We start from the raw sequence: 20,924 nt of genomic DNA on the forward strand, positions 1-20,924 counted from the left end.
AATATTTTGTACCTTGGGGAAGTTTTGACCTAAGCTGGTAAAGATAAGCTTAGGAGGTTTTTTCATGCAGGTCCCCACATCTGTACCCTAGAGTTCAGAGTGGGGGAGGAACCTTGACAACGTGTTTTTTTCCTCCTGCAGAAAGCAGACACTTTGTATGTGTGTGTGTGTGCGGGCGGGCGGGGGGGGCGTGTTTAAAACCTAAATTTCCATTGAAAAACAATTTGGTTGGGAAATTTTTGACCAGCTGTATTAAGTACCTGCTTAAAATTAAGCAAGTGCTTAAAGTGCCCTACTCCTTAGGAATAGACTCATGAATCAGGGTGTCACACCTAGCACTCGTGTGATTAAGCAGAATATTGCCCAAGTGTGGGTTGACCACTCAAACTTGCAACGTTCCTTTGAGTTCACAGGTTCTTGCGATCCCTTGGCTAGTTGCAATAGAAATATCCACTTCCTATACTGCTGCGTGGCTGCTCAGGGTCAGGATCCTAAATTGGCACAATGAGATCAAAGAGCAAGGCACTTCAGTAATGTACAGAAAGTAGTTTATTCCAAGCTGGATACTTTGACAGCAGCAGTAGGTCATTCTTCAAGGTCCTCACTCTTACTGGCTGTCTCCAGTTCCAGATGAGATGCTGATCACTTTTGACAGAACGTTCCTCATTCCATCACTTTTTCGAGCTGATTGAAATCTGCCTCTTCTTGCAGACAGGGCAGCCGCAGCCATGTCTCTCCGCTGCAGAGAAGGCCAAGCAGGTTTTCAGCTTCAGGAAGTTGCTGGAGCGAAGCATCAGCAAACTGGCAGCCTGAAAGATTTGAAATACAGGATGAAAAAAAAATAACAACCCCTCTTGGCTTGTCTGGAAATTCCCCTTGAGTGATCATACAAATGGCACCCCTCTTGTCTCAAAAAGAGCTGTACAAGGTGATTCCCCCAGAGTAATAAAGCCTTCTCTCTAGCTGCTGAACAAGCTAATTTGCAGTCTACTGTAGCTGAAATGTGACACAATTTTCTATGCTGATATGGGTTAGAGCATCCTGGCCATAAACAACAGTAACATACTCCAAATTAGATCCGCCAGTGGTGGAGGGTCAGGCCCATCTTTATGGTATAGCTACTGTAGCTTGCCAAAGGCAGCTGATTTGTGCTGATGCATGGAATCCCACTAGTCATTTAATATTTATGAGCTGAGCAGGGAGAAGGTGCACGGCCTCTAAACACACAGCATCTATTTAAATTTGTCATAAGGAAGTTTCATAGCACGTCCTTAATGTTTCACCCTGCAACAGTGTGTGCAGCTAATCCATCAGAAATACTCCTAAAGGATGGAGAGATGTTCAGAGTATTCAGGGCCAGACGCACTAAACAGCTTACTTCACTTATGGGCCATCTAATCCTTATCCAGCTGCAAATGAACAAAGAATTCTCTTGCAATACAACTAATTTTGTCCTCTATGGCACAACAAAGCCCCTATTCAGCTCTCTGAAAGTCACTGAGCCTGGTTTGTAGTAAGTAGAGGCATTTTGCTCAGTTAGGAGACACCTAAAACTAGGCCTCAGAAAGAGCCAGTATTTGCCCATACACTGTATTGGCATCTCTCTGAAGCTACAATCTTGAGCTCCAGAATCTTGGCTTTTTTAAAAAAAAAAAAAAGTCAAAATGTGAGAGTTGTGAAGCACACCTCAAAACTTTGAGCCAAGTTTAACCACTGAAGAAGTGAGCTTGCAAAGGTCCTGGAACCAAAGGTCTGAGAGGTGTGAATGACAACATTCCTGTCATTAAAGTGTTACCTCAGATGATGCCTAGCAATGATTATCTAAATGACAATGCTGTTAACTATTTCAATCCTCATGCAGAAAGGAGAGGGAACATCAGAACTGCCAAATTTACCATGAACATTCTCTCATTTTGGTGACACAAGTAAGTGTGGTTTGGGAGGGAAATTGGTCAGAAAATGGTATTTCCTATCCAAGGGAAATTCCAATATTTCAAAAAATAAAAATAAAAAAAAATCTGCAAATTATGAAAAGTTGAAATCTTGAAATATGTTATGGAACAAAAATTCTGAAATATTTTGATTTAGAAACATCAGAATGACCTTATTGAAATGTTTTGGGTCAGTTATGTCAAAACATTATATTATAATCTAAAGTATTAAGTATAACATTTAAATATTAAAATTAAAAGTGGAAAAAACTTTTTTTTAAAAAAAGTAGAAACAAAACAATGATAAAGTCAAAATGAAAACTCCATTTCAGTTTCAGATTGTTTTGAAATGTTTGTCAAACTTTCTCAAAATCGACATGCTCCTGTGAAACATTTCATTTGTTCTGTGACAAAAAAAAACAACAAAAAACAAAAAACTGGCTAACTGATAGATCTCAAGTGTAATTGTAAATGGAGAGTCATTATTGAGCATATGTTTCTCTAGTGGGGTCCTGCAGGGATTGGTTCTTGAGCCAATGCTTTTTATTATTTTTATTAATGACCTGGAAGAAAAAGAAAATTAACTGTCTAATTTGCAGATGACACAAAAATTGTGGGAGTGGGAAATAATGTAGAGGACAGGTCACTGATTAGAGTGATCTGGATAGTTTGGTAAGCTGGGTATAAGCCAACAATGTGCATTTTAATACAGCTAAATGTAAATGTGTACATATAGGAACAAAGAATGTAGGACAAATTTAAACAATCATAGAATATTGGCATTGAGAGGGACCTCAGGAGGTCATTTAGTCCAACCCCCTGCTCAAAGCAGGACCAATCCCCAATTTTTGCCCCAGATCCCTAAATGGCCCCCTCAAGGAATGAGCTCACAACCCTGGGTTTAGCAGGCCAATTCTCCAAACCACTGAGCTATCCCTCCCCCCATGGGGGAAACTATCTTGGGAAGCAGAGAGGCTGAAAAAGATTCCAGAATCATGGTAAATAATCATCAGAACATGAGCTCCCATTGTGATGCTGGGGCCAAAAGGACTAGTGCAAGCACTCCATGCTTCCAAACAAGGAAATCTTGAGTATGGGTAGAGATTTACCTCTGTATTTGGCACTGGTATGACAACTGCTGTATTACAGTATGTAGTTCTGATGCCCACAACTCAAGAAGGAGGTTGATAAATTTGAGAGAGTTCAGAGAGCCAGAAGAATAATTACAAGATTATAAAACATGCCTGATAGTGATAGACTCAAGGAGCTGAATCTATTTAGCTTAAGAGAACTGTCTATAAGTAACTACACGGGGAACACACATTTAATAATGGGCTCTTCCATCTTGCAGAGAAAGGTGTAACACAATCTAGTTGAAGCTAGACAAATTCAGAGGGGAAAAAAAGTTGTACATTTTTAACAAGGAGAGTAATTAACCATTGGAGCAACTTAGCAAGGGCCATGGTAGACTCTCCACCACTGGCAATTTTTAAATCAAAATGATGCTCTAAAAATATGTTCTAGGAATTATTTTGGGAAAGTTCCATGGGCTGTGTTATACACGAGGTCAGACTGGATGATCACACTGGTCCCTTCTGGCTTTGGAATCTATTTTACAATAGAAAACTGTTCCATCAAACAGCTTTTGACCAGCTCTATTCGGAGATACCAGCACTCATTTGTGTTCCCCAATCAAGAAGGAGCCAGGTCCAGAGACCCCAGCAGAGTCCAGGGGCATACTGAAGCCCACCAAAGGGGAGCCCAATGCTGCTCAGATCTTTGTCATATTTTGAACATCTGCACAATATATAGTGAGCAGCAACTCATGTGGGTAGAGTTAATTTTGTGAGGAGAGCTTGGAAGAATATTGCCACCTTTATTTCCTGCAGAGTGACCCCTGCCTAAAGCCATCCTTACTGGAGCCCGGAGACTTTCATATTGGATGACACCACACCTAGGCAAAGATTAGCTGGATCAGTCAAGCTCTTAACCGGAAAACAGAAAAAAAATACCAAGTGTCTTAAGTAACTAACCAGAATAATATGAATTGTGTTAATTATGATTACAACTGAATATACAGTTAGATTCATAGATTCATAAATGTTAAAGCTAGGAAGGACAGTTATGGTCATCTTGCCTGTCCTCCTGTACAACACAGACCAGAGAAATTCACCCAGCCATTCTTGCATCTAACACAACAACCTGAAGTAGAGCATCTCTTTTGGAAAGACTTCATTCTTGATTTAAGAAATCCCAAATGAAGAATTTACCATACTGCTTTGTAATCTGTTCCAATGATTAATTACCCCTCACTGCTCAAAACGTATATTGCAATTTGTTTCCGGTTTTCATGATGGTTAGTCGTATGAGCATGATTTCAAATGTATACTTGACTGTAATTCACCCTGACTTAGCTAGGTAAGCACATTTCATGTTTTTATTCCCTGATTATTTCAATAAATTATTCAATCATCTCGGCATGAATTGTGAATTTTACAATTAAATATACAATTCAAAGTTTCAAGTTCAAAGTGATCTTTTTGCAAGAATTTGTACTCAAAAGGCTCTAGTTCTCAAATATCTGTAGAAGGCAAAGGCACAAGGCTCAGAAATATGGTCATGTCAAAATTTACCGGAACATCCCCCCTATGCCTATGTGTGCTAGTAGGTTATTTCCATTTCTAATTTCTGTGGGTCGGAGTCTGTTAATACTAAGAGTATTATGCTTAGCAAGTACACCCACTGCAAGAGTACTGCTCCTGAAAACGGTGTAAAGATGGCGGAATCTACCTCTGTGATTCCATGCAAGGAAATAAATTTCCATGCTTGCTAAATGTAAATGTTACTGCTTTTGCGTATTATCTGAGTATCTTGCAAAATTGCAGTTTTTCTGCTCAGAGCCGATTTCCAGAAGGCACTTTGCTGCATTGTGTACAGGTTAAACTAGCTGACAGTTTTTACACAGCATGAATCTGATATGAGTTTTAAATTCACAGACTTAATTATTTTAAACTACATCATGGATTGGCCAAACTGGTGCCCTCGCCTGATCAGTATTACACAGGCACCTTCCTCCCTCTTGCTTTTGAAATGGATTTGTATCAAAAAGTCAGTTGTCTGTTCTAATGAAATTCCATCTGAATCTATTGTAAAGTCAAAAGGACAGTAAATTGGGAAGTATCATCCAGCTTTAATATCAAAGTTTCCTTTCTAAGAGCTGTCGGGGAAGCATGATACAGTACATGACGTTTTTCAGAGTTGAGTACTTCATTGTGAATACACAAATACTCTGGTGAAGGGGCCCCTATGAGTAACTGGGTGGATAGCACAGACACCTGGAACTGATTCCCCTCAGATGTGGGCACTTCTCTAAGGATCCAATCCATTTTCCGTCTTTCTGGTTGCAAAGTAAACTTTTCAAATTCCCAATTATTCCTGAGTGTACAATCGGAAAGAGTAGCTCTCAGAGTGGTGCAAACTACTCTGTTCAGGGTCTATGCAATGTTAATTCTGAAACCTAACAGTGGCACTTTAAATGTTGGTGCCTGTGACAGGCTGCTCCACTCATTGCTAGGACGGAGCCGCCTCCTGGACATTCTAGGGATTAGCTGCACAAGGTCAGCACTCCTTCACCCAGTTGCAACAACATCTTTCTATCCTAACTGGATTTACAGCCCCTCTCCCATTCCAGTAGCTGCCTCTCCGTGACTCGGCCCTCTGGCTAGATCACTAGTCACATTTTCCCCTCCCGGGATATCAAAGTCTTTCTTCCACAACCCCAGGCAGTTTTCCCACTCGCTGCCTCACAGTGCCAATTCCTCAGATGCTGGCAGGGGAACCCAGACTCATCTCCTCCGCGTTCTGGCTCAAGGACCCTTCAGCCTGCAATCAAGGTCTGTTCCCTCCTGGACCTTACTACCTTTCCCTGACACCTTTCCTTACCATTTGGCACTCTCCCCTTTCTGGGTTTGCCAGCTTCACCTCTCCCTCCTCCTAGGGAGCAATTGCAGGCTATATGCCTCTGCAACTTTCAAACACCTCTCCCAAGAGGCAACAGCTGACTTTTCCAGCAGCCCCCTATCTGCTACCAATTTCCTGCCTTTGTAAGTCCAGCCCAGCTTGTTCCTCCTCAGCTGGGCTCCCTCACTCAGTCAGGATTGCTCAGCCACCAGATTCCCCTCAGCTGCAGCTTCTTGGGTTAACTAGCCCCCTTCTCAATCTGCATTAAACCTTTCAGAGAAAGTATGGGGTGAACGTCTGCATCACACAGCTGATGACAAAAGCTTACAGGTCCCAATCCAGGAAGGAATCTTTCTCAGGGCAGCCCTTAAGCATGTGCTTAGGTCCCATGAAAGTGAATGAGACTTAAATTAATCACATACAATTTGTAGGCATCTTGGGATTTTCAGGGCAGGGGTTCCAGGAAAGTAGGTGGTCGAGGGGGGCTAGAACTCAGACAGCATTCTGCATGTGGAGGGGTTGGCATGATAAAAGAGGAGAGGCCCCAGTCTCTGTGTGTTTAGGGCCCTGGATTGCCTTAATATGGCCCTGAATGTGGCCATTCATGTCAGTGCTCACCAAGATAAGCAAGGTGTCCTCAGTCAGGCCCTAATCCACTGCATGGCCAATTTCCAAAACATTGTCTCCTTCACAAACCTCCCATAAATTACTGAACTGTGTACTGAAGAGTTCACACTCATGACAGACCTAGATCTCGGATTAGTACTGGAAAAGCAACCTGGTAGTAGTCTGGGATTTGCAGACAGGCCTGTTTAACATGGTTAACTCTGAGAGCTGTTCCTTCCCCTTCCGACCCGTGAGACTATATTCTGAGATTCTGCATGTCATTACTGTGAGAGCTCTCTTGGTGAATCTACAGTCTGCAGAGCATCTAGGGAAACCCTCGGATTCTTCTTTACTGAGCAGCACCGCTGGAGCGCAAGAGATAAATGTAACGAAGCACCATATACGAATGCTTGACTCTTAGACCAGGTATGGCACCCATATACAAAACAGGCAGGATATTGGCTTAAAGGGTGTAAACAAATGGATAATGTTCACAGGGCAGAAATGGATTTGAAATTGCAGTGTGAGGAGTGGATTTCATATGGCAACACATAAATCCCCTGGAGTCTCTGATGAACACCACGAGTGACCTCTCTCTGCAATATAACAATTTTTCTGTCCCTAACCTCATATAAGAGAGGCAAAAAGGAGCTATCAGGTAACCCAGACCAGCCTCCTATTGGGTGTCAGATAGTTAGGGTGACCATATTTTCCCAAAGAGAAAATGCGACAGGGGGTAGGGCCAGTTCGAGACACGCCCCCACCCAGCACACGGGGCCGGTCTGAGGTAGCCCTCCTTTCCCCCTCAAGTGTAGGACTGGCCAGAGCCCGCCTGCATGGGGCTGGCCTGAGCCCTCCCTGCTGCCCCGCTCTTAGGGTTGCCAACTTTCTAATTGCACAAAACTGAACACCCCCTGCCCTGTCCCTGCCCCGCCCCTTCCCTAAGGCCCCACCCCTTCTCTGAGGCCCTGCCCACACTCGCTCCATCCCCTCTCCCTCCGTTGCTCACTCTCCCCCACCCTCACTCACTTTCACTGAGCTGAAGCAAGGGGTTGGGGTGCAGGGGGGAGTGAGGGCTCCTCCTGGGGGGGTGGGCTCTGGGGTGGGGTTGGGGATGAGGAGTTTGGGGGCAGGAGGGGCCTGGGGAAGGAAATTGGAGTGTTGGAGGGGGGTGAGGGCTCCAGGAGGGAGTTTGGGTGTGGGACGGGACTCCTGGCTGGGGCAGGGGGATGGGGTGTGGTACAGGGTCCCAGTGGCGCTTACTGAGGCTCCCAGGCAGTGGCCACCAAGTCCCTGCAGCCCCTAGACACATGGGTGGCCAGGGAGGCTCTAGGCACTGCCCTCGCACCCGCGGGTGTCAACCTTGCAGCTCCCATTGGTTGCGGTTCCCAGCCAATGGGAGTTGCGGAGCCGGCCCTTGAAGTGGGGGCAGCGTGTGAAGCCTCCCTGGCAGCCCATGCATCTAGGGGCTGCAGGGACCTGGTGGCCACTTCTGGGAGTTGCACGGAGCTTTTTAACTTTTCATGGTCTGTTCGGTAGTGCTGACCTGAGCTGCTGGGTCCCCTTTCGACCAGGCGTTCCGGTCAAAAAACGGATGCCTGGCAACCCTGCCCCCACTACCCCTGTGCATGTAGCCAGCCCAAGAGCCCCTGCCATCTACCCAGGCATGGCTGGCCTGGCTCAAGCCGCTTTCCTGAGCCCTCCCTCCCACTCAGGGTTGGTGTTGCTGCTTGCCCCCTCCCCGCATGTTCCTCTGTGCTCCACTAGGGATTGTATCCCAGTTTTTTGGCAAACCTGTGCATTTGTCCAGTTTGCTCTTGTCAACTGCTGATCAATTGGCAAGAGAAAGTGGGAAAAATGCCCGGTTTTGCCCAAAAACCATTGGGACGGCAGGGACAGGGCTTAAAATAGGGACTGTCCTGGCCAATATGGGACATATGGTCACCCTACAGATAGTCTAAGTATGTACTTCATTTACTTATTCTTAAATCAATCAGATGCACCAGTAGAAGTCCATTTACATTATTTAACATCTAAGACTGGAAAACAGGAACCCAAAAGGCTCCCAGCAGGATTCTCAAAGTCACCATCTCACCCTCTCTAAAATCCTTCTCCAAAACTTACCTTTGCCAGGATGTCCTGAACCTCTGCAGCCATTGATTAGGCTGGCAGGAAACTGTGCTTACTAAGACCACTGTGACTCGCTGCTCTCAACTGGTACTTCCTCCCCCATCTCCCATTCCAACATTTGTCTATTAATTCACTTTGACCCCCATGCCCTTAAACACATGCCTGTCTTCAAGCACCAATGGGATTACTCATTTACTGAAAATTAGGCACATGCTTAAGTATCTTGCCGAATAAGGGCTTTATTGCATATTGTGTAGACCTTTGTGTTGTTTGTCTGTACAGATATTGTGTAGATCCATCTTTGTGTTGTTTGTCTGTACAGTGTAAAGTACAGTGGGACCCTGATCCATATTTTGGGCTTTGAGATGCCATGACAATAGAAATAAAAATAACTCCCCCCCCGATCCCAAGAAGAAAAATGACAACTTAGAACATAAGTATGGCCATACCAGGTCAGACCAATAGTCCGTCTAGCTTACTCTTCTGTCAGTGGCCAGCTCCAGATGCTTCAGAGGGAATAAACAGAACATCTCATCATTGAGTGATCCATCCTGTATTGTCATTGAGTGATCCATCCCGTATTGTCAGCTCCCAGCTTCTGGAAGTCAGAGGCTAAGGACATCCAAAGCATGGGGTTGCATCCCTGACCATCTTGGCTAAGAGCCATTGATAGACCTATCCTCTATGAACTTACCTAATTCTTTTTTTAACCCCATTATAGTTTTGGCCTTCACAACATTCCCTGGCAATGAATTCCACAAGTTGACTGTGTGTTGTTTGAAGAAGAATTTCCTTTGTTTGGTTTAAACCTGCTGCCTATTAATTTCAGTGAGTGACCTCTGGTTCTTGTGTTGTGTGAAGGAGTAAATAACACTTCCTTATTCGTTTTTCCACACCATTCATGATTTTATAGTCCTCTGTCATAGCCCTCCTTGGTCCTCTATTTTCCAAGCTGAAAAGTCCCAGTCTTTTTAACCTCTTTTCCTATTAAGGCTCTTCCATACCCCTAATCATTTTTGTTGTCCTTTTCTGTACCTTTTCCAATTCTAATATATATTTTCTGAGATGAAGCAACCAGAATTTCATGCAGTATTCAAGGTGGGGGTGTACCAGGGATTTATATAGTGTCATTATGATATCTTCTGTCTTATTATCTAGCCCTTTCCTAATGGTTCCTAATATTATGTTAGCGTCTTTGACTGCTGCTGCACATTGTTTTCAGAGAACTATCCACAATGACTCCAAGATCTCTTTCTTGTGTGGCAAAAGCTTATTTAGATCCCATCATTTTGTATGTCTAATTGGGATTATGTCTTCCAATGTGCATTACTTTGCATTTATCAACATTGAATTTCATCTGCCATTTTGTTGCCCACTCACCCAGTTTGTAACTCTTCACAGTCTGCTTTTGAATTAACTATCTTGAGTAATTTTGTATTGTCTGCAAATTTTGGCACCTCACTGTTTACCCCTTTTTCCAGATCATTTATGAATATGTTGAACAGCACTGGTCCCAGGACAGATCCCTGGGAGACATCACTGTTTAGCTGTCTCCATTCTGAGAACTGACCATTTATTCCTACCCTTTGTTTTCAGTCTTTTAACCAATTATTGATCCATGACTTCCCTTTTATTCCATGACTGCTTACTTTGCTTAAGAAAATTTGGTGAGGGACCTTGACAGAGGCTTTCTGGAAGTTCAGGTACACTATATCAACTGGAAAGCCCTTGTCCACATGTTTGTTGACCCATTCAAAGAATTGTAATATATTAGTGAGGCATGATTTCCCTTTGCAAAATCCATCTTGACTCTTCCCCAACAAATCATGTTCATCTATGTATCTGAGAATTCTGTTCTTTACTTCCTTGAGAGCTCCTTTAACTCCTCAATCATCTGGTAGCCCCACTGATTGTTTGACAGGTTTCCTGCTTCTGATATACTTTCAAAATGCTTTTACTTTTGAGTCTTTGGCAAGTTCCTCTTCAAATTCATTTTTGGCCTGCCTAATTATACTTTTACACTTGACTTGCCAGAGTTTATGCTCCTTTCTATTTTCCTCAGTAGGATTTAACTTCCAATTTTTAAAGGATCCCTTTTTGCCTCTAACTGCTTCTTCTACTTTCTTTAGCTATGGTGGCCCTTTTTTGTACCTCTTACTATCTTTCATTCATTTGGGGTATACTGTTGTTTAATGTGGGAGTACCCAAAGGGGTATTACCCTGTGACACAAACATACTTCAAGCAAGTTCCCTACCATATATTTTCAATTGCTTCATGCAGGCGAGTGTTGAATATCTTAAGTGATAGGGCTTCCACCTCTTCCCCTTAATGATTAATTTGGGGTCTAATAGATTTAATGGACAGGAAGTTTTCCTTGAGAGTCATCATTTGCAAGGCCTCAGGCCCAGATTCTCAAAGACATTGAGGGGCCTATGCTTCCATTGAAATCAATGGGAATTAGGTTCCTAAATACCTTTGAGGATCTGGCCCTCAAATATTATGGAGGCCATATAAGTACCTGAGTGGATGGATACGATTAGATTTTCCTTTACTTAAATTTACCTTACTGCATGTTTTCATGTCAATATGCAACCTTTTCTTGAGATAGAGAATAAGAAACATGCAGGAGCATGAAACAAAGAGTTAAAATAAATTGTATTTACTGACATGTGCTTATTTATACAAATCAAATGGAGGGCTATAGTCCTGTCAGCATCACTTTTCCCTCAGTGCCTCATTTCTGATGTTAACAGGAGCCACACACATGCCCCTCTTTCGATCTCGTGCCAAGGTTTTTACCTTAGGATCATCTGTTTTCCTTCTTTTATATATATTTCCATCTCACTAGTCATTTCTTGTGTTTAGATTTCCATTGATTGCTGCCTGACACACACCGGATTCTAAATATTTGTGCAGTTCACTGTGAATTCCTCATTCGTCTAAATATTTGATCATATCAGCGTGCTCTCTTGTTCAGTTTTAATTGAATGCCTGGCAAAGTAAATATGTTTGAGGCACAAATAGAAATTCATCATTGTGAAGGGCACAAAGGCTAGATGCCATGGGATGCCTGGTTTATTGATTGCTGTGTTAGGGATTTAGACAGGCAATATTACATAGAAGAGGCAGAAAGAGATAGCGACAGATTAACAGAGAGGGAGAGAGAATTGGAAGTTGATAGCATGTCCTTTTGCATAAAGGTTCTTGTGTTTCAGAGGAGAAGTTGAAGACTGACTAGGCAGAGACCCAGAAAGCTCTTTTTAATAGAACCATAGAATCGTAGGACTGGAAGTTTCTCCAAATAAAATGTGATTGTCTCTGTGCAAAGCATTATTTTTTACATAGAAGACCTCAGTTTTCAGACAGGAGACTTGAAAGTTAAGGTCCAAAATTTTTCAAATGGCATCTATGATTATTCCCAGAAAACATTTGTAAACATGGAAGAGATTTCATAGAATCATAGGACTGGAAGGGACCTTGAGAGGTCATGTAGTCCAGTCCCCTGCACTCATGGCAGGACTAAGTATTATCTAGACCACCTCTGACAGGTGTTTGTCTAACCTGCTCTTACAAATCTCCAATGATGGAGATTCCACAACCTCCCTAGGCAATTTATTCCAGCACTTAACCACCCTGACAGTTACGAAGTTTTTCCTAATGTCCAGCCTAAAACCTTGCTGCAATTTAAGCTCATTGCGTCTTCTCCTATCCTCAGAGGTTAAGAAGAACAAATTTTCTCCCTCTCTGTAACAATCTTTTATGTACTTGAAAGCTATTATTATGTCCCCTCTTAGTCTTCTCTTCTCCAGACTAACCAATCCCAATTTTTTTCAATCTTCCCTGATAGGTCATGTTTTCTAGACCTTTAATAATTTTTGTTGCTTTTTTCTGGACATTCTCCATTTTATCCACATCTTTCCTGAAATGTGGCACCCAGAACTGGACACAATACTCTAGTTGAGGCCTCATAAGCGCAGAGTAGAGTAGAAGAATTACTTCTCCTGTCTTGCTTACAACACTCCTGCTAATTCATCCCAGAATGATTTTGCTTTTTTCTCAACAGTGTTACACTGTTGACTCATATTTAGCTTGTGATCCACTATGGCCCCCCCAGATCCCTTTCCACAGTACTCCTTCCTAAGCAGTCATTTCCCATTTTGTATGTGTGCAACTGATTGGAATACTTTGCATTTGTCCTTATTGAATTTCATCGTATTTACTTTACACCATTTCTCAGTTTGTCATAGAATCATAGAATATCAGGGTTGGAAGGGACCTCAGGAGGTCATCTAGTCCAACCCCCTGCTCAAAGCAGGACCGGTCCCCAACTAAATCATCCCAGCCAGAGCTTTGTCAAGACTGACCTTAAAAACCTCAAAGGAAGGAGATTCCACCACCTTTCTAAGTAACGCATTCCAGTGCTTCACCACCCTCCTAGTGAAATAGTATTTCCTAATATCCAACCTAGACCTCTCCCACTGCAACTTGAGACCATTGCTTCTTGTTCCGTCATCTGCCACCACTGAGAACAGCCTAGATCCATCCTCTTTGGAACCCCCTTTCAGGTAGTTGGAAACAGCTCTCAAATCCCCCCTCATTCTTCTCTTCTGCAGACTAAACAATCCCAGTTCCCTCAGCCTCTCCTCATAAGTCATGTGTTCCAGTCCCCTGATCATTTTCGTTGCCCTCCGCTGGACGCTTTCCAGTTTTGTCCAGATCACTTTGAATGTTAATCCTATCGTCCAAAAAACTTGCAACTCCTCCCAGCTTGGTATCATCCACAAACTTTATAAGTGTACTCTCTATGCCATTATCTAAATCACTGTTGAAGATATTGAACAGAACCGGACCCAGAACTGATCCCTGTGGGACCCCACTCAATATGCTCTACCAGCTTGACTGTGAACCACTGATAACTACTCTCTGGGAATGGTTTTCCAACCAGTTATGCACCCACCACCAGCTTTTGAGGATGCATTACTGATGTTTAGTTCTCTCTGGAGAGGAGGACGATGACAGATGATTGGATCTGTGGCCTATACTACTTGGAAGAAAAAGAAGCAAACAACCCTCCCATTGAAATTACTAAAAACAGAGATGGAGAGCATAAGAAAGGCATTGCAACCCACTTTAATAATAATAATAATAATAAATAATTAATAATTAGAGTGCTGTAGATGTACAAAATGTAAATGTGCTGAACAATTAAAAATCCCTTTCCTAGAGGCGTAAGATGGTAAAATACAAAAGAATAACCATGCACCTCACCACCATAAACCTTATGGCATTTTGTGCTGAAATGAATGTGTGCCATTTTAACTTGTGAACTCCTGTTGAAAGGGATTATGCTCTTTCTACAGTGCCCTGAACAAATGTAAAACACTGTGCACACCTCATTATTGCTATTAATTCAAATACTGTGTGGCTTCTTCATGGAACAGTTAGATCACAGGAAGTTTTAAATTGAAGCCAAGTAAGACACAAATATTGCTGGAAGGATGCACTTTGAAAAAACAAAAAAACATGACTGCTCCCTCTACAGAGGGCATTTACCTATTAATCCTACATACTCATGCACAGTTTAAGCCACACCTGAGATGCTCTTTAAGGTCCTGGTCATCATCTTCAAAGCTCTCAATGGGCTACACATCTAGCTATTTTAGGCACTGCCTACCAAGAGTACCATACGTTAACCAAACAGGGATAATGTGACAGATGGACTGTGGGGTGAAGGTCTCAGCACTGACTTGATGTTTGATTGACCCACAGATATGTAATTACCTACTACAAGAGATTAGAGAATTTTCACTCCTCTTGGCTAGCTGTATGTCATCCAAAGAACAGAATGTCATCCATTACAATCTACATATCACACAGACTATGCTGAGAGATTGTGCCACACATTCTCAAAGAAACTACGAAACCACGTGATCAACATCCTATACAGCAAACAGGGAAAGATTAAGAATGAGCTCTCAAAATGGATATTCACATAAAAAAACAATCTTCCACACAAATTTCCTTTTGGATAGATTTTACAAAAACTAGACAAGCCATTTACAACACAAACTTTGCTTTTCTACAAAGGAAAAAGGACACTAAACTATCTAAACAGCTACCTGCCACAAGGAGCCACAACAGTAGTTCCGTTAACCCACCTGACAATATTGTTAACCTTTCCAGCTATACTCCTAGCCCAGCAGAAGAGTCTGTCCTATCTCCTTTTGTCCCTTCAGGCCCATGAATGTGATACAGTTCTGTGGTGACTTAGAATCCTACTTTCGATATCTCCAACTCAAAGAATATTTCCAACACACCTCTGAACAACATACTAACCCACAGAATCCTTCCTACCAACACTACAAAAAGAAGGATTCTGCGTGGACTCCCCCTGAAGGTTGAAACAACAGACTGAACTTCTATATAGATTGCTTCCATCGACATGCATGGGCTGAAATTGTGGAAAAGCAGCATCACTTGCCCCATAACCTCAGCCGTGCAGAACACAATGCCAGCAACAACCTCAGGAACAACTCTGACATCATAATCAAAAAGGCTGACAAAGGAGGTGCTGTCGTCATCATGAATAAGTTGGAATATGAACAAGAGGCTTCTAGGCAGTTCTCTAACTCCACATTCTACAGGCCATTGTCCTCTGATCCCACTGAGGTTTACCAAAAGAAACTACACCATCTGCTCAAGAAACTCCCTGAAAAAGCACAGGAACAGATCTGTGCAGAGACATGCCTAGAACCCTGACCGGGGTTATTCTGTCTGCTACCCAAGATCCATAAACCTGGGAATCCTGGACGCCCCATCATCTCAGGCATTAGCACCCTGACAGCAGGATTGTCTGGCTATGTGGACTCTCTCCTCAGGCCCTACGCTACCAGCACTCCCAGCTATCTTCGAGACACTGCTGACTTCCTGCGGAAACTACAATCCATCGGTGATCTTCCTGAAAACACCATCCTGGCCACTATGGATGTAGAAGCCCTCTACACCAACATTCCTCCACACAAGGATGGACTACAAGCCGTCAGGAATAGTATCCCCGATAATGTCACTGCAAACCTGGTGGCTGAACTTTGTGACTTTGTCCTCACCCACAACTATTTCACATTTGGGGACAATGTATACCTTCAAGTCAGCGGCACTGCTATGGGTACCCGCATGGCCCCACAGTATGCTAACATTTTTATGGCTGACTTAGAACAACGCTTCCTTAGCTCTTATCCCCTAACACCCCTACTCTACTTGCGCTACATTGATGACATCTTCATCATCTGGACCCATGGAAAAGAAGCCCTTGAGGAATTCCACCATGATTTCAACAATTTCCATCCCACCATCAACCTCAGGCTAGACCAATCCACACAAGCGGTCCATTTCCTGGACACTACTGTAAGCGATGGTCACATAAACACCACCCTATACCGGAAACCTACTGAGTGCTATACTTACCTACATGCCTCCAGCTTCCATCCAGGACATACCACATGATCCATTGTCTACAGCCAAGTTCTACGATACAACCACATTTGCTCCGATCCTCAGACAGAGACAAACACCTACAAGATCTCTATCAAGCATTCTTAAAACTATAATACCCACCTGCGGAAGTGAAAAAACAGATTGACAGAGCCAGAAGAGTACCCAGAAGTCACCTATTACAGGACAGGCCCAACAAAGAAAATAACAGAACACCACTAGCCATCACCTTCAGCCCCCAACTAAAACCTCTCCAGTGCATCATCAAAGATTTACAACCAATCCTGAAAAATGATCCCTCACTTTCACAGATCTTGGGAGAAATACCAGTCCTTGCTTACAGACAGCCCCCCAACCTGAAGCAAATATTCACCAGCAATCACACACCACACAACAAAACCACCAACCCAGGAACCTATCCTTGCAACAAAGCCCAATGCCAACTCTGTCCACATATTTGTTCAAGTGACACCATCATAGGACCTAATCACAATAGCCACACATCAGGGGCTCGTTCACCTGCACATCTACCAATGTGATATATGCCATCATGTGCCAGCAATGCCCCTCTGCCATGTACATTGGCCAAACCAGACAGTCTCTATGCAAAGGAATAAATGGACACAAATCTGACATCAGGAATCATAACATTCAAAAACTGGTAGGAGAACACTTCAACCTCTCTGGACACTCAGTAAAAGATTTAAGGGTGGCAATTTTGCAACAGAAAAGCTTCAAAAACAGACTCCAAGGAGAAACTGCTGAGCTTGAATTAATATGCAAACTAGATACCATTAACTTGGGTTTGAATAGAGACTGGGAGTGGCTGGGTCATTACACATATTGAATCTATTTCCTTAAGTTAAGTATCCTCACACCTTCTTGTCACCTGTCTAAATGGGCCATCTTGATTATCACTACAAAAGTTTTTTCTCCTGCTGATAATAGCTCATCTTAACTAATTAGCTTCTCACAGTTTGTATGGAAACTCCCAGCTTCTCTGTATGTACATCTATCTATCTATCTATCTTACTATATGTTCCATTCTATGCATCCGACGAAGTGAACTGTAGCCCACGAAAGCTTATGCTCTAATACATTGGTTAGTCTCTAAGCTGCCACAAGTACTCCTGTTCTTCTTTTTAAAGAACAGAGAGAATACCATATGACTTATACAGCTAGCCAACAAAAGTGCAAATTATGAATGCACGCAATGGGCTCTTTAGGAAAGATCTGCAGACCGGGAATTATTTCCTGAAGAAATTAGTAAATAATTTTGAATCTTGAAAACATCTGAGAGTTGGAATGCAGACAATTCATTAAGAGAAAAAGATGTAAATTGTCTACACAGCTCCAAAGCAGGTGGTAAAATGGTTTTCATTTCCATGGGAAATTTTGCATGGTCATAAGAAAATCAGAAAACTGAAAAATTGCGACTATGCCACCACCTATATAGACAGACATAAAAAAAGGCTGTGTCTTGGACAAGATGCAGCAGATGAACAAACAGACAAATGGAATGGGAGGGGGTTGAATTAAAACAGAGCTTTGCGGAATACTAGTTTTATTTTGCTACTTACCTAACTCCCTGATGTCAGGGAAGTTAGTTAGGGCCAGATTTTTACAGGTGTCTAGATGCTTAAGAATGCAGATAGGTGCCTAGTGGGACTTTCAGAAGCACCTAGAAACTCCCTAACTCCAACTGGAATAATGGAAATTAATGGGAGTTAGGCACCAAGGTGCATTCAAAAATCCCACTTGGTGCCTATCTGCATCTTCAGGGATCTAAATACCTTTAAAATCTGGTCCTTAGCTCTGAGCCAAAGTCCACTGAAGCCAATGAAAAGACTCGCACTGATCTCAGTGGACTCAGTGTCAGGCCCTTAAGCTTGTTTGGGCCTTGGGTACCTCATATATTAAATGGGGATAATCGTATCCACCTTCTTAGAAAGCAATCTGAGATCTGCAGATGAAAAGATCCACACAGAAAGCCATCAACAAACCAAAGTGTTTTGACAGTTGCCATAGATATCCTCTCTACTAGAGCAAAGTGGTGCTATCCGTTTCCCCTGAGCAGTAACTTTTGGCAGATGCTGACGTGTTAATGGTAACCACTGTACATAAGTGAAAAGATTATTCTGTCTTCATCTACTTCAGCTAGAAATTTAGTGAATGGTTTGTTAGATGACCAAGGCAAAACATCACCTTTCACACAGACCTGCAGATTGGCTGCATATTATCATTTTACCAATCCAAATCTTCTCCAGCTTAAGCATTTCTGCAAATACAAAGACCACTGTCATGTGCATCTCTAAACAAATGATAAAAGCAATCAACATAATGTGAAAGGGCAGCTAAGATGTAAATGAAAGCATATACTTAGTTTTGGATCAATGGCTGTTCTTAATTGGATGGCTGATATAAATGATAAGCAGCTGTAGGAAGCCAAGCGCACAGGCATGTGTTTGTGACATTCCCAGATGTTCAGAGACTGAAGTTCACTGACTAACTGAATTATTTTAGGGCTGTTCAGTACTTCTTAAGACACCGTGATCCTGTTCTTTCATCTTAAGTATTCATGTTCTAAAACAGTTGCTCATTTACATGTACTTATTGTAATTCAATCCTCCCTAACTCCCAGGGTAGGCCACAAAACGTTACGCATCTCTTTCTCCTTTGGAAAAAATGCTAAAAATGTAAAGCAACTTCATGTTGTCTGTCCCCTTATGTGCGTGTTCATCAAAAGCCCTCTCGCTTCGTCTCAGATTAATTTTAGCAAAACTTGGCTTTTGTTTGCATTGCTGAGCTCTGGAGAGGGAGCTAAAACCACTTCAATCAGAGCCACCCAAGGCCCAAATTCTGCCACCCTCATTGATGCTGTTGCCGGCACCCAGTGCCGAGAGGCTGAACAACAGCTTGAGTCGGTTCATTACCCGGTGTGCTGCACCCAATAATCACAACGGGGTGGAGAAGCAGAAAAGTTTATTTGAAGCTTCAAAAAGGTACAGGGAGATTTGAATCTCAAATCCTGTACAACAGAGCAGGAAGTTACACAGGCTTTTATACATCCTTTTTCCCAGCATACTTATCCAATAGCAAGCTGTCCAAGTATCCATATAGCCAGCCAATCCAGTTCCCAGCTAGTTCCCTGATTCTCTGTATCATTTGTTAAACTATACATAAAGCTGCTTTATTCAGCATTGTTCTTCCATATCTCCCCTGTTTGGCCTTGCTTAGTTTCAGGCAGTCTGACTCTGCAACATACTGTTGCAGATTCTCAGCATAACTGCTGTGTGTGCCTCCAGGCGGGGGGGCCAAGGACACTTGGGCCTAGCACGCAGAGCTGCTGCGCGTGCCTCCAGGCAGGAGGGTGGGGGGGGCAAGGACACCGGGGCCTAGTGCGAGGGGGCTTCGTCGACACTCGTGGTCTTCCATCCCCTCGAGTTACCTAGTGGCCATGCCCCAGTGTTCCCAACAATGCCAAGGAATGGCTTACTCTGTGAGCAGCTCTATTGATTTCAGGACAACTTATGAAGTAAGGAGCCCCTCAGCACAAGGTGGGAGAGCAGGACCTGGGTCTTAAAAAGGCTGACAAACCTGCAGTTTTGGAGCAGGGCCTGAAGAGTGAATTTGAGAATGCTTCAGTAAGGGTTCCTCTCTGGTCTATTTGCTCGCAACCCTCCTAGAGATATTACTACATCCCAAACCTTCTCCACCCCCCCAGTTTCTCTGTCATCATAATTCACTCTGTCGCTCAGTATATCACTTAGACCCAAACCACAGGTTCTTGACTCCTGTTTCTCCATTGCACCACACATCCACACAATGCCCAGATCTTGCCTCTTCTTCCTACACAACCTTTCTAAGACCCTTTCTCTTGGTCAACACAACTTTCAGCCAGGCCTCATCACCTCTCATCTTGACTATTTCCACAACTTCCTCCTATCTGTCCTCCCTTTAACCCCCATTGCCTCTCCCCCGCCCCTCAGCCTAGTCAAGTCAAAACACAGCTGCCAAGACCACATTCCTTGTCTGTTGTTCCTATCCTCACGCCGCATCACTGGCTTTCTCTCTACCATATCGGTTTCAAGACTCTTGTCCTGACCTCTAAGGGGCTTAATTCTGCTCCTCCCTGTTTATCTTCTCTCACATCTTATCATGGCATGCCTTGTCTGCTCCACTCCACCAGTGGTTGCCCCTTTGTCCTCTTCTCCCACAAATATCTCCATGCCTTCCTCCACACTGGTCCTTATACATGGAATGACCTCCCTGAATTTCCTTCATAACTCTCTTGATGAGTCATCTCTGCCAAGATACCTATAGCAAATTTGCCATATGGAAATGGCTGGCAGTGGAGGAGAAGGGATTGCAACATGTTTTTAAAACAAAACAACAACAAACTTTTCTGTGATTCAGAACTATCAATTTATGCCTATTGCTGAGCAAAGCAACTGAACAACCCTATCATTGTTACCCTTGTCCTGCCTTCTCTGTCTCCTCTATTGTTTATTCCATTCCTTGCATCTTGTCCTACATGAGATTGTGACCTCTTGAGGGCCCGGGCTGTAACGAACTTGGGGTTCATTAAGTACCAAACCACTGAATGAGAAAGGCACAAAACTTCCATAAAACAAACTGGAGAGCTTCTGTAGTGAGCTGCTTCACACAGTCATGTGGTGTTCCCAACCCCCACCTCCAGAGCCCACAGCACATCTCCAAATTCCCACACTCACAGCACAGTCCCTTAAGAGGGAAGAACTCCAAATCACAATCTTTCACAAACATATCTCTACCTCTTCCCTATG

The 20,924-nt window shown here is 43.1% G+C and overlaps 1 long non-coding RNA gene across 1 annotated transcript in view; it reads right to left on the reverse strand.

The window, feature by feature from the left end:
* Nucleotides 1-562: 562 nt before the first annotated feature.
* Nucleotides 563-20,924, reverse strand: part of LOC311520094 — an 89,812-nt gene continuing 69,450 nt past the window's right edge. The window contains exon 3 of the long non-coding RNA XR_014711488.1: nt 563-809. This is a non-coding gene — a long non-coding RNA (uncharacterized lncRNA). The remainder of the gene's footprint in view (nt 810-20,924) is intronic.

This window comes from Lepidochelys olivacea (genome assembly GCF_965140295.1).
Source record: "Lepidochelys olivacea isolate rLepOli2 genome assembly, chromosome: 4".
In the NCBI taxonomy this organism is placed as follows: domain Eukaryota; kingdom Metazoa; phylum Chordata; order Testudines; family Cheloniidae; genus Lepidochelys; species Lepidochelys olivacea.